The sequence below is a fragment of the Arachis ipaensis genome, chromosome B9 (assembly GCF_059453495.1).
Source record: "Arachis ipaensis isolate K30076 ecotype BB chromosome B9, ASM5945349v1, whole genome shotgun sequence".
Taxonomy (NCBI): Eukaryota; Viridiplantae; Streptophyta; class Magnoliopsida; order Fabales; family Fabaceae; genus Arachis; species Arachis ipaensis.
Window position 1 is genome coordinate 67,268,974 of NC_142444.1, and position 11,026 is coordinate 67,279,999.

Sequence of the window (11,026 nt, forward strand, 5' to 3'; positions counted from 1 at the left end):
TGCTCCTCTCTCATGGCCTTTTGGTCCTCTCTGATTTCATGGAGGATGATGGAGTGCTCTTAGTGCTCCATTCTTAGTTGCTCCATATTAGAACTCAAATCTCCTAAAGAGGTATTGAGTTGCTCCCAATAGTTATGTGGAGGAAAGTGCATCTTAGGGATTTCATGATAAGGAATTTCCTCATACTCTTGTTGAGGTCCATGAGTGGGCTCTCTTGTTTGCTCCATCCTCTTTTTAGTGATAGGCTTGTCCTCTTCAATGAGGATGTCTTCCTCTATGACAACTCCAGCTGAATTGCATAGGTGACAGATGAGATGAGGAAAGGCTAATCTTGCCAAAGTGGAAGGCTTCTCAGCCACCTTGTATAGTTCTAGAGATATGATCTCATGAACTTCTACTTCCTCTCCAATCATGATACTATGGATCATGATAGCCCGGTCCACAGTAACTTCAGACCGGTTGCTAGTAGGAATGATAGAGCGTTGAATGAACTCCAACCATCCCCCAGCCACGGGTTTGAGGTCAGGCCTTCTCAATTGAACCGGCTTGCCTCTTGAGTCTCTCTTCCATTGAGCTCCTTCCACACAAATGTCCATTAGAACTTGGTCCAACCTTTGATCAAACTTGACTCTTCTAGTGAAAGGATGAGAATCTCATCTCATTATTCGCAAGTTGAATGCCAACCTTATAGTTTCCGGACTGAAATCCAAGTATTTCCCCCGAATCATTGTGAGCCAATTCTTTGGGTTCGGGTTCACACTTTGATCATGGTTCTTAGTGATCCATGCATTAGCATAGAACTCTTAAACCATTAAGATTTTGACTTGTTGGATGGGGTTGGTGAGAGTTTCCCAATCTCTTCTTCGAATCCTACGTCGGATCTCTGGATATTCACTCTTTTTTAGCATGAAGGGGACCTCGGGGATCACCTTTTTCTTGGCCACAACTTCATAGAAGTGGTCTTGATGCACTTTTGAGATGAATCTTTCCATCTCTCTTGACTCGGAGGTGGAAGCAATTGCCTTCCTTTTCCTCTTTCTAAAGGTTTTTCCGGCCTTAGGTGCCATTAATGTTTATGGAAAAATAAAAAGCAGAGTTTTTTCCCACACCAAACTTAGAAGTTTTGCTCGTCCTCGAGCAAAAGAAGAAAGAAAGGAGTAGAAGAAGAAGAAATGGAGGAGATGGAGGGAAAGGTTGGTTTCGGCCAAGGTGGTTTAAGTGTGTATGATGTGTGAAATTGAAGGTAGTAAGGAGGGGTATTTATAGGGTAAGAGAGAGGGGGAATTCGTGTATGAGGGGTTGGGTTTGGGAGGAAAATGGTTTGAATTTGAATGGTGAGGTAACTAGGGAAGAGTGGATAGATGTGAGTGGTGAAGAGATTATGGGGAAGAGGATAGGATTTGATAGGTGAATGGTGTTTGGAGAAGAGGTATTGATGGGATTGGTCAAGGGTATTTGGGGAAGAGTGTTATGGAAAGGTGTGAAGAGGAGAGAAAGAGAAGTGGGGTAGGTGGGAATCCTGTGGGGTCCACAGATCCTGAGGTGTCAAGGAATTCTGCTCCCTGCACCTTTCTGGCATTTAAACGCCGTCTGTGTGCCAATTCTGGCATTTAACACCAGCTCTGCTACCTTTCCTGGCGTTAAACGCTAGACTGTTGCCACTTTCTGGCGTTTAACGCCCATCAGACACCCTTTTCTGGCGTTAAACGCCGGTCTGTTTGCCAATTCTAGCGTTTAACTCCAGCCAGACACCAGACACCCTTTTCTGGTGTTTAACGCCAGTCTGGCTGCCATTTCTGGCATTTAACACCCAGAACGCTGCCAGACTGGGCGTTAAACACCCATTCTGCTATCCTTACTGGCGTTTAAATGCCAATAAGCCTGTCCTCTAGGGTGTGCTACTTTTGATGCTGTTTTCGATTCCGCTTTAATTCTGCAGTTGTTTTTGTGACTCCACATGATCATCTACCTAAAGAAAACATAAAATAACAATGGAAAACAAATAAATATAATTAAATAACATTGGGTTGCCTCCCAATAAGCGCTTCTTTAATGTCAATAGCTTGACAGTGAGCTCTTGGAGAGCTTCACAGAGACTCAAAGCCTAATGGTGGCCTCCCAACACCAAACTTAGAAGTTGAGTGGGGGGGGCTCCGTTTGACTCTGTATTAAGAGAAGCTTTCCATGCTTCCTCTCCATGGTTACAGAAGAAGATCCTTGAGCCTTAAACACAAGGTAGTCCTCATTCAATTAAAGGACTAACTCTCCTTTGTCTACATCAATCATAGCTCTTTCTGTGGCTAGGAAGGGTCTTCCAAGGATAATCGATTCATCTTCATCCTTCCCAGTGTCTAGGATTATGAAATCAGCAGGGATGTATAGGCCTTCAACCTTCACTAAGACATCCTTGATGCACGAAAACTTGTCTCTCAATAATTTTCCCTCGGCAAGTATACCGAATTGTCGTCAAGTAAAAACTCACAATAGAGTGAGGTCGAATCCCACAGGGATTGATTGGTCAAGCAACTTTAATTGGAGGAATGTTCTAGTTGAGCTAAGCAGAATTTGATTAGAGAATTACAGGAAATTAAATGGCGGAAAGTAAATGGCAGGAAATGTAATTACTAGAAATAAAGGACTGAATGTAAAAGACGGAAAGTAAATTGCAGAATCTTAAATGGGGAATGGGGAAGATGAACATAAAAGTAAATGGCAGAAAGTAAAGAGAATGGGTAAGATCAGAAATGAGGAGTTCATTGGGCTCAGGAGATGTTGTAATCTCCTGATCAAGTTCATTTTCATCTCTTCCTCAATCAATGCATTCATTGATCTCCTTGGCAATCTTAAGTGATTGAATTCCAATTCCTTGGCAACCCAATCTCTCAAATCTTGATCAATAGCCAATTCTTTGATCTAATTGATCATGAGAAGAGATGAAGTATGGTCACTGATTATACCACATGTATTCCCAAATCAAAGTGTTGGTAGGATTATATGTCACCATATCCATCCAAACCCCAATTTGGTCCAACATGAGAAAGCATTTCTAGCATGATCTCTTCATTCCTCTTCCAAGGTTCCGAAGGGATCCAAGTATGAATAGCTTCTTTTCTAAGACAACTACCCAATTGGATGAAGATTGAAAGCTTTCTAGTAAAATCAAGAGAAAAGAAAGAAGAAGAATAATGAAAACTATTTTTGATCCATCAAATTACAACAGAGCTCCCTAACCCAATGAAAGGGGTTTAGTTGTTCATAGCTCTGGAAATTGAAAGCAAAGATCGAGAATACATTCTAAAAGTAAAACTAGAAGTTGTAGAGAAAGTAAAATTATACATAGAGTAGTTCTCTCAATGGCCAAAAGCTCCTTTTTTCTCTAGTTCAAAACTACTCCTATATATACTACTCTTCTGATCTTCTAGTTGGCTCTTCAAGTCTTTGGATATGGGCCTTTGGATCTTGAGTTGAAGCAGTTTGGAATCTTCAGTGGGCTCAACTTTACTTGCAGAGAAAGTGTGAAGTAGGCATGGACTTTAGCTAGGACGTTAGTGGCGTTAACGTTAAGTGAAAATGTGGGTTCGAGAACGTTAGTGACAATCACCTTTTTCACTAACGTTCCTAGCCCAAGATGGTTTACGTTAACTTCAACGTTAGTGGCACTAACGTGACCACTAACGTTGCCTCTTGGTCCATCGCAAGCGTTATTGGCGTTCACCTTTGCCAATAACGTTGCTCTTAGCCCCCCTTTTCTCACGTTAGAGTCCACGTTAGTATAACTAACGTGGCTCTTAACGTGGGCATGCCTTAGCCTCGAGAGTGTTAGTGACACTTACCTTTGTCACTAACGCTCCAAACGCCCCTTCTCACGTTAATGTCTTACGTTAATTGTCTTAACGTGGCCACTAACGTGGTGGTGATTGCCATCTCCAACGTTAGTGACAAAGGTGAGTGTCACTAACGTTGGCTCATCATTTCTTTCCTCCACGTTAGCTTCCACATTAATGCAATTAACGTGGCAACTAATGTGGCTCATAGTGGCTTGGTCCAACGTTAGTGACAAAGGTGAGTGTCACTAACGTTGGCGATTCCTTGCTCCTCCCACGTTAGAGTTCACGTTAATGTAGTTAACGTGACTCTTAACGTGGCCAATTGGGCTTAGTCCAACGTTAGTGACAAAGGTGAGTGTCACTAACGTTGGCATTGTCTTCCTTTTCCACGTTAGAGTTCACGTTAACTGAGTTAACGTGACTCTTAACATGGCCAATTGCCAATTTGGAGCGTTAGTGGTATTCACTTTTACCACTAACGCTGGAGCTCCCTTTCTCTCCACGTTAACTACCACGTTAATGTAGTTAACGTGGCAATTAACGTGGGCCATGATGGTTTCGAAGGCGTTATTGGCAATCACTTTCTCATTAACGTTGCAAGTTTATTCCCATTCCATGTTAGTGGTCATGTTAATTAGATTAACGTGGCTGCTAATGTGGCTCTTCCTTGCTTCCTTTGTCCTGAAACCAAGCAAATAAAGTGCATCAAAGCTCTAATCCAAGTTATGAGACATGCATTATCCAATTTGTCATTTAATTCATGCATAATTCTCATAAAATCACATGAAATTCACAATGTTTGCTTGAATTAAGATGTAAGTGATTATCTACCCAAAACTTGCTTATTAACTAAGAAAATGCATGAAACTACCCTAAAACAGTAAAGAAAAGGTCAGTGAAACTGGCCAAAATGCCCTGGCATCACAATACCAAACTTAAAGCTTGCTTGTCCCTAAGCAAGTACTGAAACATGAGAATGATGAATGAAATGACAAGAGAAAAGGGTCATTATTATGGAAGTCATGTCCTTGGTTTTATGGGGTTTCACGCATAGCAACTTAGGTTCATTCCTTCATTGGCTTTCAGACCTTTACCATGCCCTGGAATACTCACTTGATTGCACCCTATGAGACTTTTATTCATTGATCCCTTTGTCTTTTCAGGGTTTGATTGTGTTCTTTAGACTAGGTGCTCTGTAAGGGGGCGACTCTTTAATATAAGCTTTCAGCCAGCACTCCCGAACCAGTTGGTTCAAGGTGCTAGGTGTTAAGACACCCCTAAGGACTTACTCCCTCAAGTCTCTTTCCCCCATACATTCACACCACAGGCACATGGTTTGTTATTTTTCTTCTTGAGACCTTGGTGTCCAGCACCTCTTTGGGTTACTAAGTGCTCTGTAGCAAGGGTTACTCTTGATAGTGGACTTTCAGCTGATAATCCCGGGTTAGTTAACCCAAGATACCAAGTGATAAGGCACCCCTGAGAGCTTATTCATCCAAGTATATCCTTTGCACAGGAGCACCACAGACACATGCCTTAAGATTCAACCCTTGGTGCCTAGCCTTATTTCTTACTCTTTTTCTTTATTTCTCAACTTTCATTTTTCTTTCCCCTTTTCTTATTAGGAACTTGTTATTTAGCTAGTCTCATGGGGTGTGTTTCAAGCATATGATTCAGGATAGATAGTTGCCTTCCTACCTTATTGGTGAACTAACTTAGCTAAGTAATTACTACACCACAAGCTTAAGAACTTACTCCACAAATTGAACATAACTCTGGTCTTTCATAACATTTTTTATTTGACTTAAAGGACAAGCATACAAGTAGGCAAGGTGAAAATGCAATAGTGACATTAGACTAGCAAGCATAGACCTAAGCAATGAAAACTTAAAGGCAGAATTTAAAATCCTAAACTACCATGGAAACATGTTCTATTTCATACATGATTTTCCTTATTTAAAACTTGAAAAAGATGGAACAAAGAGGGAACTCCACAACCTTTTACTCACGGGGGTGCCCATGCTCTCCCTCTTGTTTGTCCTCTTTGTGTCTACTTGTGTTTCCTTGTATTGCACCAGTCTGGCTTTTTTCCACTCCTCAAGTGCTTTCCTTACTAATTCATGACTCTTTTCTACCCTCTCTCTTTCTTCTCGCGCTAAGTCATCTTTCACCTCTTCATATCTTGTGATTCCCGGATGTAATATAGGTAGTTGTCCAACTAAGTACCCGAGCCTGGCTTGAGTGTTCACATGATGTCCAGTCTTGTTCATGTAAACTCCCTCTGCGAACGCTCTATATTCGTCAAAGAGTTCTGCCTGTTCCAATTGTTTCCGATGCTTTTCATGTATGTGTGCACCTTGATGTGCTTGGATGTTGATTAGCTTTTGGATGGCTTCTTGTTGTTGATCCTACCTTTGCTCTATCCTGTGGAAGGATTCACCCCATTGTTCCCCTTGTTCCAGTTGCTGTTCCATTATTTGCTTTTGCCACTCCCCTTGTTGATTCGTCCATCTAGAGAGTGATTCTTCTTGACGATCCATCAACTGTAGTTGAAGCTCTTTCTGTGCCCCTTTATTTTCCAAGTATTGTTTAGATAAGCCATCAATGGCTTCCTGTAGTTGGTGCATGTTGATGAGCGGATAATTTATACGCTTTTTGACATTGTTTTTAGTATGTTTTTAGTAGAATCTAGTTACTTTTAGGGATGTTTTCATTAGTTTTTATGTTAAAATCACATTTCTGGACTTTACTATGAGTTTGTGTGTTTTTCTGTGATTTCAGGTATTTTCTGGCTAAAATTGAGGGACTTGAGCAGAAATCAGATTCAGAGGTTGAAGAAGGACTGCTGATGCTGTTGGATTCTGACCTCCCTGCACTCAAAATGGATTTTCTGGAGCTACAGAACTCGAAATGGCGAGCATCTAATTGCGTTGGAAAGTAGACATCCAGGGCTTTCCAGCAATGTATAATAGTCCATACTTTGGCCAAGAATAGATGACGTAAACTGGCGTTCAACGCCAGCTTTCTGCCCAAATCTGGCGTCCAGTGCCAGAAAAGGAGCCAAAACCAGAGTTGAACGCCCAAACTGGCACAAAAGCTGGTGTTCAACTCCAAGAAGGACCTCTACACGTGCAACACTCAAGCTCAGCCCAAGCACACACCAAGTGGGCCCCGGAAGTGGATTTATGCATCAATTACTTACTCATGTAAACCCTAGTAGCTAGTTTATTATAAATAGGACCTTTTACTATTGTATTAGGCATCTTTTGAACCATCTTTGAATCTTTTGACCATCTTTGGACGCCTGGTTCTTAGATCAGAGGGGCTGACCATTCGGCCATGCCTGGACTCTCACTTATGTATTTTCAACGATAGAGTTTCTACACTCCATAGATTAAGGTGTGGAGCTCTGCTGTTCCTCAAAGATTAATGCAAAGTACTAATGTTTTCTATTCAATTCATCTTATTTCGCTTCTAAGATATCTATTCGCACCCAAGAACGTGATGAAGGTGATGATTATGTGTGACGCTCATCACCATTCTCCCCTATGAACACGTGCCTAACAAACACTTCCGTTCTACATGAAATAAGCTAGAATGAATATCTCTTAGATCTCTTAATCAGAATCTTCGTGGTGTAAGCTAGAATGATGGCGGCATTCAAGAGAATCCGGAAAGTCTAAACCTTGTCTGTGGTATTCCGAGTAGGATTCAATGATTGAATGACTGTGACGAGCTTCAAACTCGCGAGTGCTGGGCGTTAGTGACAGACACAAAAGGAGGGTGAATCCTATTCCAGCATGATCGAGAACCGACAGATGATTAGCCGAGCTGTGACAGAGCATGTGAGCATATTTTTCACTGAGAGGAGGGGATGTAGCCACTGACAACGGTGATGCCCTTGCATAAAGCCAGCCATGGAAAGGAGTAAGACTGATTGGATGAAGATAGCAGGAAAGCAGAGGCTCAGAGGAACGAAAGCATCTCCATTCGCTTATCTGAAATTCTCACCAATGATTTACATAAGTATTTCTATCCCTATTCTATTAATTATTATTTGAAAACACCATTATCAATTTATATCTGCCTAACTGAGATTTGCAAGGTGACCATAGCTTGCTTCATACCAACAATCTCCGTGGGATTCGACCCTTACTCACGTAAGGTATTACTTGGACGACCCAGTGCACTTGCTGGTCAGTTACACGGAGTTGTGAACCGTGGTCTTGGCATCATGTTTTTGGCGCCATTACCAGGGAAAGAAAGAGCGATGAATTTTACATAATTAAAGTGTAATCACGATTCCACGTACCAAGTTTTTGGCGCCGTTGTCGGGGATTGTTTGAGTATGGACAACTGACGGTTCATCCTGTTGCTCAGATTTGGTAATTTTCTTTTTATTTTGTTTTCAAAAATTTTTCAAAAAATCTTTCAAAATTTTCTCCTTTGTTTTCGAAAAAAAAATTATAAAAATGTTTTCAAAAATTTTATTCAAAATTTTTAAGAATGAATTCTAGTGTTTCATGAAGCATGTGAAGCCTGGCTGGCTGTAAAGCCATGTCTAAATTTATTTGGACTGAGGCAGCAATTTGTTATCAAGAGCAATATACTCTGATGTTAAATGCTGAAGCTTGGCTGGCCATTGGCCATGTCTAGTGTTTTGGACTGGAGCTTTCATTGAAAGCTTGGCTGGCTAGTGAGCCATGTCTAATTCCTGGACTGAAGCTTTAGACTAAGAATGCAAGATTCCTGTAATTCATGTTAAAAATTTTGGAATCCTTATTTTTTCTTTTTCATATAATTTTCGAAAAAAAATCCAAAAAAATTAGAAAATCATAAAAATCAAAAACATTTTTTGTGTTTCTTGTTTGAGTCATGAGTCATGTCATAAGTTTGGTGTCATTTGCATGTGCATATTGCATTTTTCGAAAATTTCATGCATTCATGGTGTTCTTCATGATCTTCAAGTTGTTCTTGGTAAGTCTTCTTGCTTGATCTTTGCATTTGCATGTTTTGTGTCTTTTATTGTTTTTCATATGCATTCTTGAATTCTTAGTGCCTAGGCATTAAAGAATTCTAAGTTTGGTGTCTTGCATGTTTTCTTTGCATTAAAAATTTTTCAAAAATATGTTCTTGGTGTTCATCATGATCTTCATAGTGTTCTTGGTGTTCATCTTGACATTCATAGCATTCTTGCATGCATTCATTGTTTTGATCTAAAATTCTCATGCATTGCATCATTTTTCTTGTTTTTCCCTCTCTTCATTAAAAATTCAAAAATCAAAAAAATATCTTCCCCTTTTTCTCTCATCAAATTCGAAAATTAGATTTGACTTTTTCAAAATTTTTAAAAATCTAGTTGTTTTTATGAGTCAAATCAAATTTTCAATTTGAAAATTTTATCTTTTTCAAAATCTTTTTCAAAAATCAAATCTTTTTCAAACTTCTTAGTTATTTTCGAAAATTCCAAAAATATTTTTCAAAAACATTTTTCTTATTTTTATATCAAATTTTCGAAAATAACAATAATAATTAATGTTTTGATTCAAAAATTTGAAGTTTGTTACTTGCTTGTTAAGAAAGATTCAAACTTTAAGTTCTAGAATCATATCTTGTGACTTCTTATGAATCAAGTCATTAATTGAGATTTTAAAAATCAAATATTTTTCAAAACTAATTTCTAAAATATCTTCTTATCTTACCTTTTTCAAAAAGTTGGTTTCAAAATATCTTTTCTAACCTCCTAACTTCTTATCTTTTCAAAATTTGTTTCAACTAACTAACTAACTTTTTGTTTGTTTCTTAACTTTTTCAAAACTACCTAACTAACTCTCTCTCTCTAATTTTCAAAAATATCTTCCCTCTTTTTCAAAAATTTCTTTTTAATTAACTAATTATTCTTATTTTTATTTTTTATTTTAAAAATTTTTCGAAAAACACTAACATTTTTTTTTTAAAAAACCATTTTCGAAAATCACTAACTCTTTTTCAAAAATATTTTTCGAAAAATTTTCCCTCTCCCATCTTATTCTATTTATTTATTCATCTACTAACATCTCATCTCACATCTCAACCCTCCTCACAGTTGTGTTTCTTCCATTATATTACATTCTTTGTCTCTCCCTTTTTTCTTCCACTCACAAAGGGATTCCTATACTGTGGTATAAAGGATCTCTATTATTATTATTATTATTTTTCTGTGCCCTCTTCTTTGTCATATGAGCAGGAGCAAGGACAAGAATATTCTTGTTGAAGCAGATCAAGAACCTGAAAGGACTCTGAAGAAAAAATTAAGAGAAGCTAAAATACAACAATCCAGAGATAACCTTTCAGAAATTTTCAAACAGGAAGAGGAGATGGCAGCCGAAAATAATAATAATGTAAGGAAGATGCTTGGTGACTTTACTGCACCTAATTCCAATTTACATGGAAGAAGCATCTCCATTCCTGCCATTGGAGCAAACAACTTTGAGCTGAAACCTCAATTAGTTTCTCTGATGCAGCAGAATTGTAAGTTTCATGGACTTCCATCTGAAGATCCTTTTCAGTTCTTAACTGAATTCTTGCAGATATGTGATACTGTTAAGACTAATGGAGTAGATCCTGAAGTCTACAGGCTCATGCTTTTCCCTTTTGCTGTAAGAGACAGAGCTAGATTATGGTTGGATTCTCAACCCAAAGACAGCCTGAACTCTTGGGATAAGCTGGTCACGGCTTTCTTAGCCAAGTACTTTCCTCCTCAAAAGCTGAGCAAGCTTAGAGCTGATGTTCAAACCTTCAGACAGAAAGAAGGTGAATCCCTCTATGAAGTTTGGGAAAGATACAAATAGTTGACCAAAAAGTGTCCTTCTGACATGCTTTCAGAATGGACCATCCTGGATATATTCTATGATGGTTTATCTGAGCTATCAAAGATGTCACTGGACACTTCTGCAGATGGATCCATTCACCTAAAGAAAACGCCTGCAGAAGCTCAAGAACTCATTGACATGGTTGCTAATAACCAGTTCATGTACGCTTCTGAAAGGAATCCTGTGAGTAATGGGACGCCTATGAAGAAGGGAGTTCTTGAAGTTGATACTCTGAATGCCATATTGGCTCAGAATAAAATATTGACTCAGCAAGTCAATATGATCTCTCAGAGTCTGCATGGAGTGCAAGCTGCATCCAACAGTACTCAAGAGGCTTCTCATGAAGAA

At 39.0% G+C, this 11,026-nt stretch overlaps 1 non-coding gene across 1 annotated transcript; it reads right to left on the reverse strand.

Moving 5' to 3' along the window:
- Positions 1–10,579: 10,579 nt before the first annotated feature.
- Positions 10,580–10,687, reverse strand: LOC148544945 (small nucleolar RNA R71). Its single transcript, XR_015901277.1, has one exon. It is a non-coding gene; the product is annotated as a small nucleolar RNA R71 (small nucleolar RNA).
- Positions 10,688–11,026: the final 339 nt, after the last annotated feature.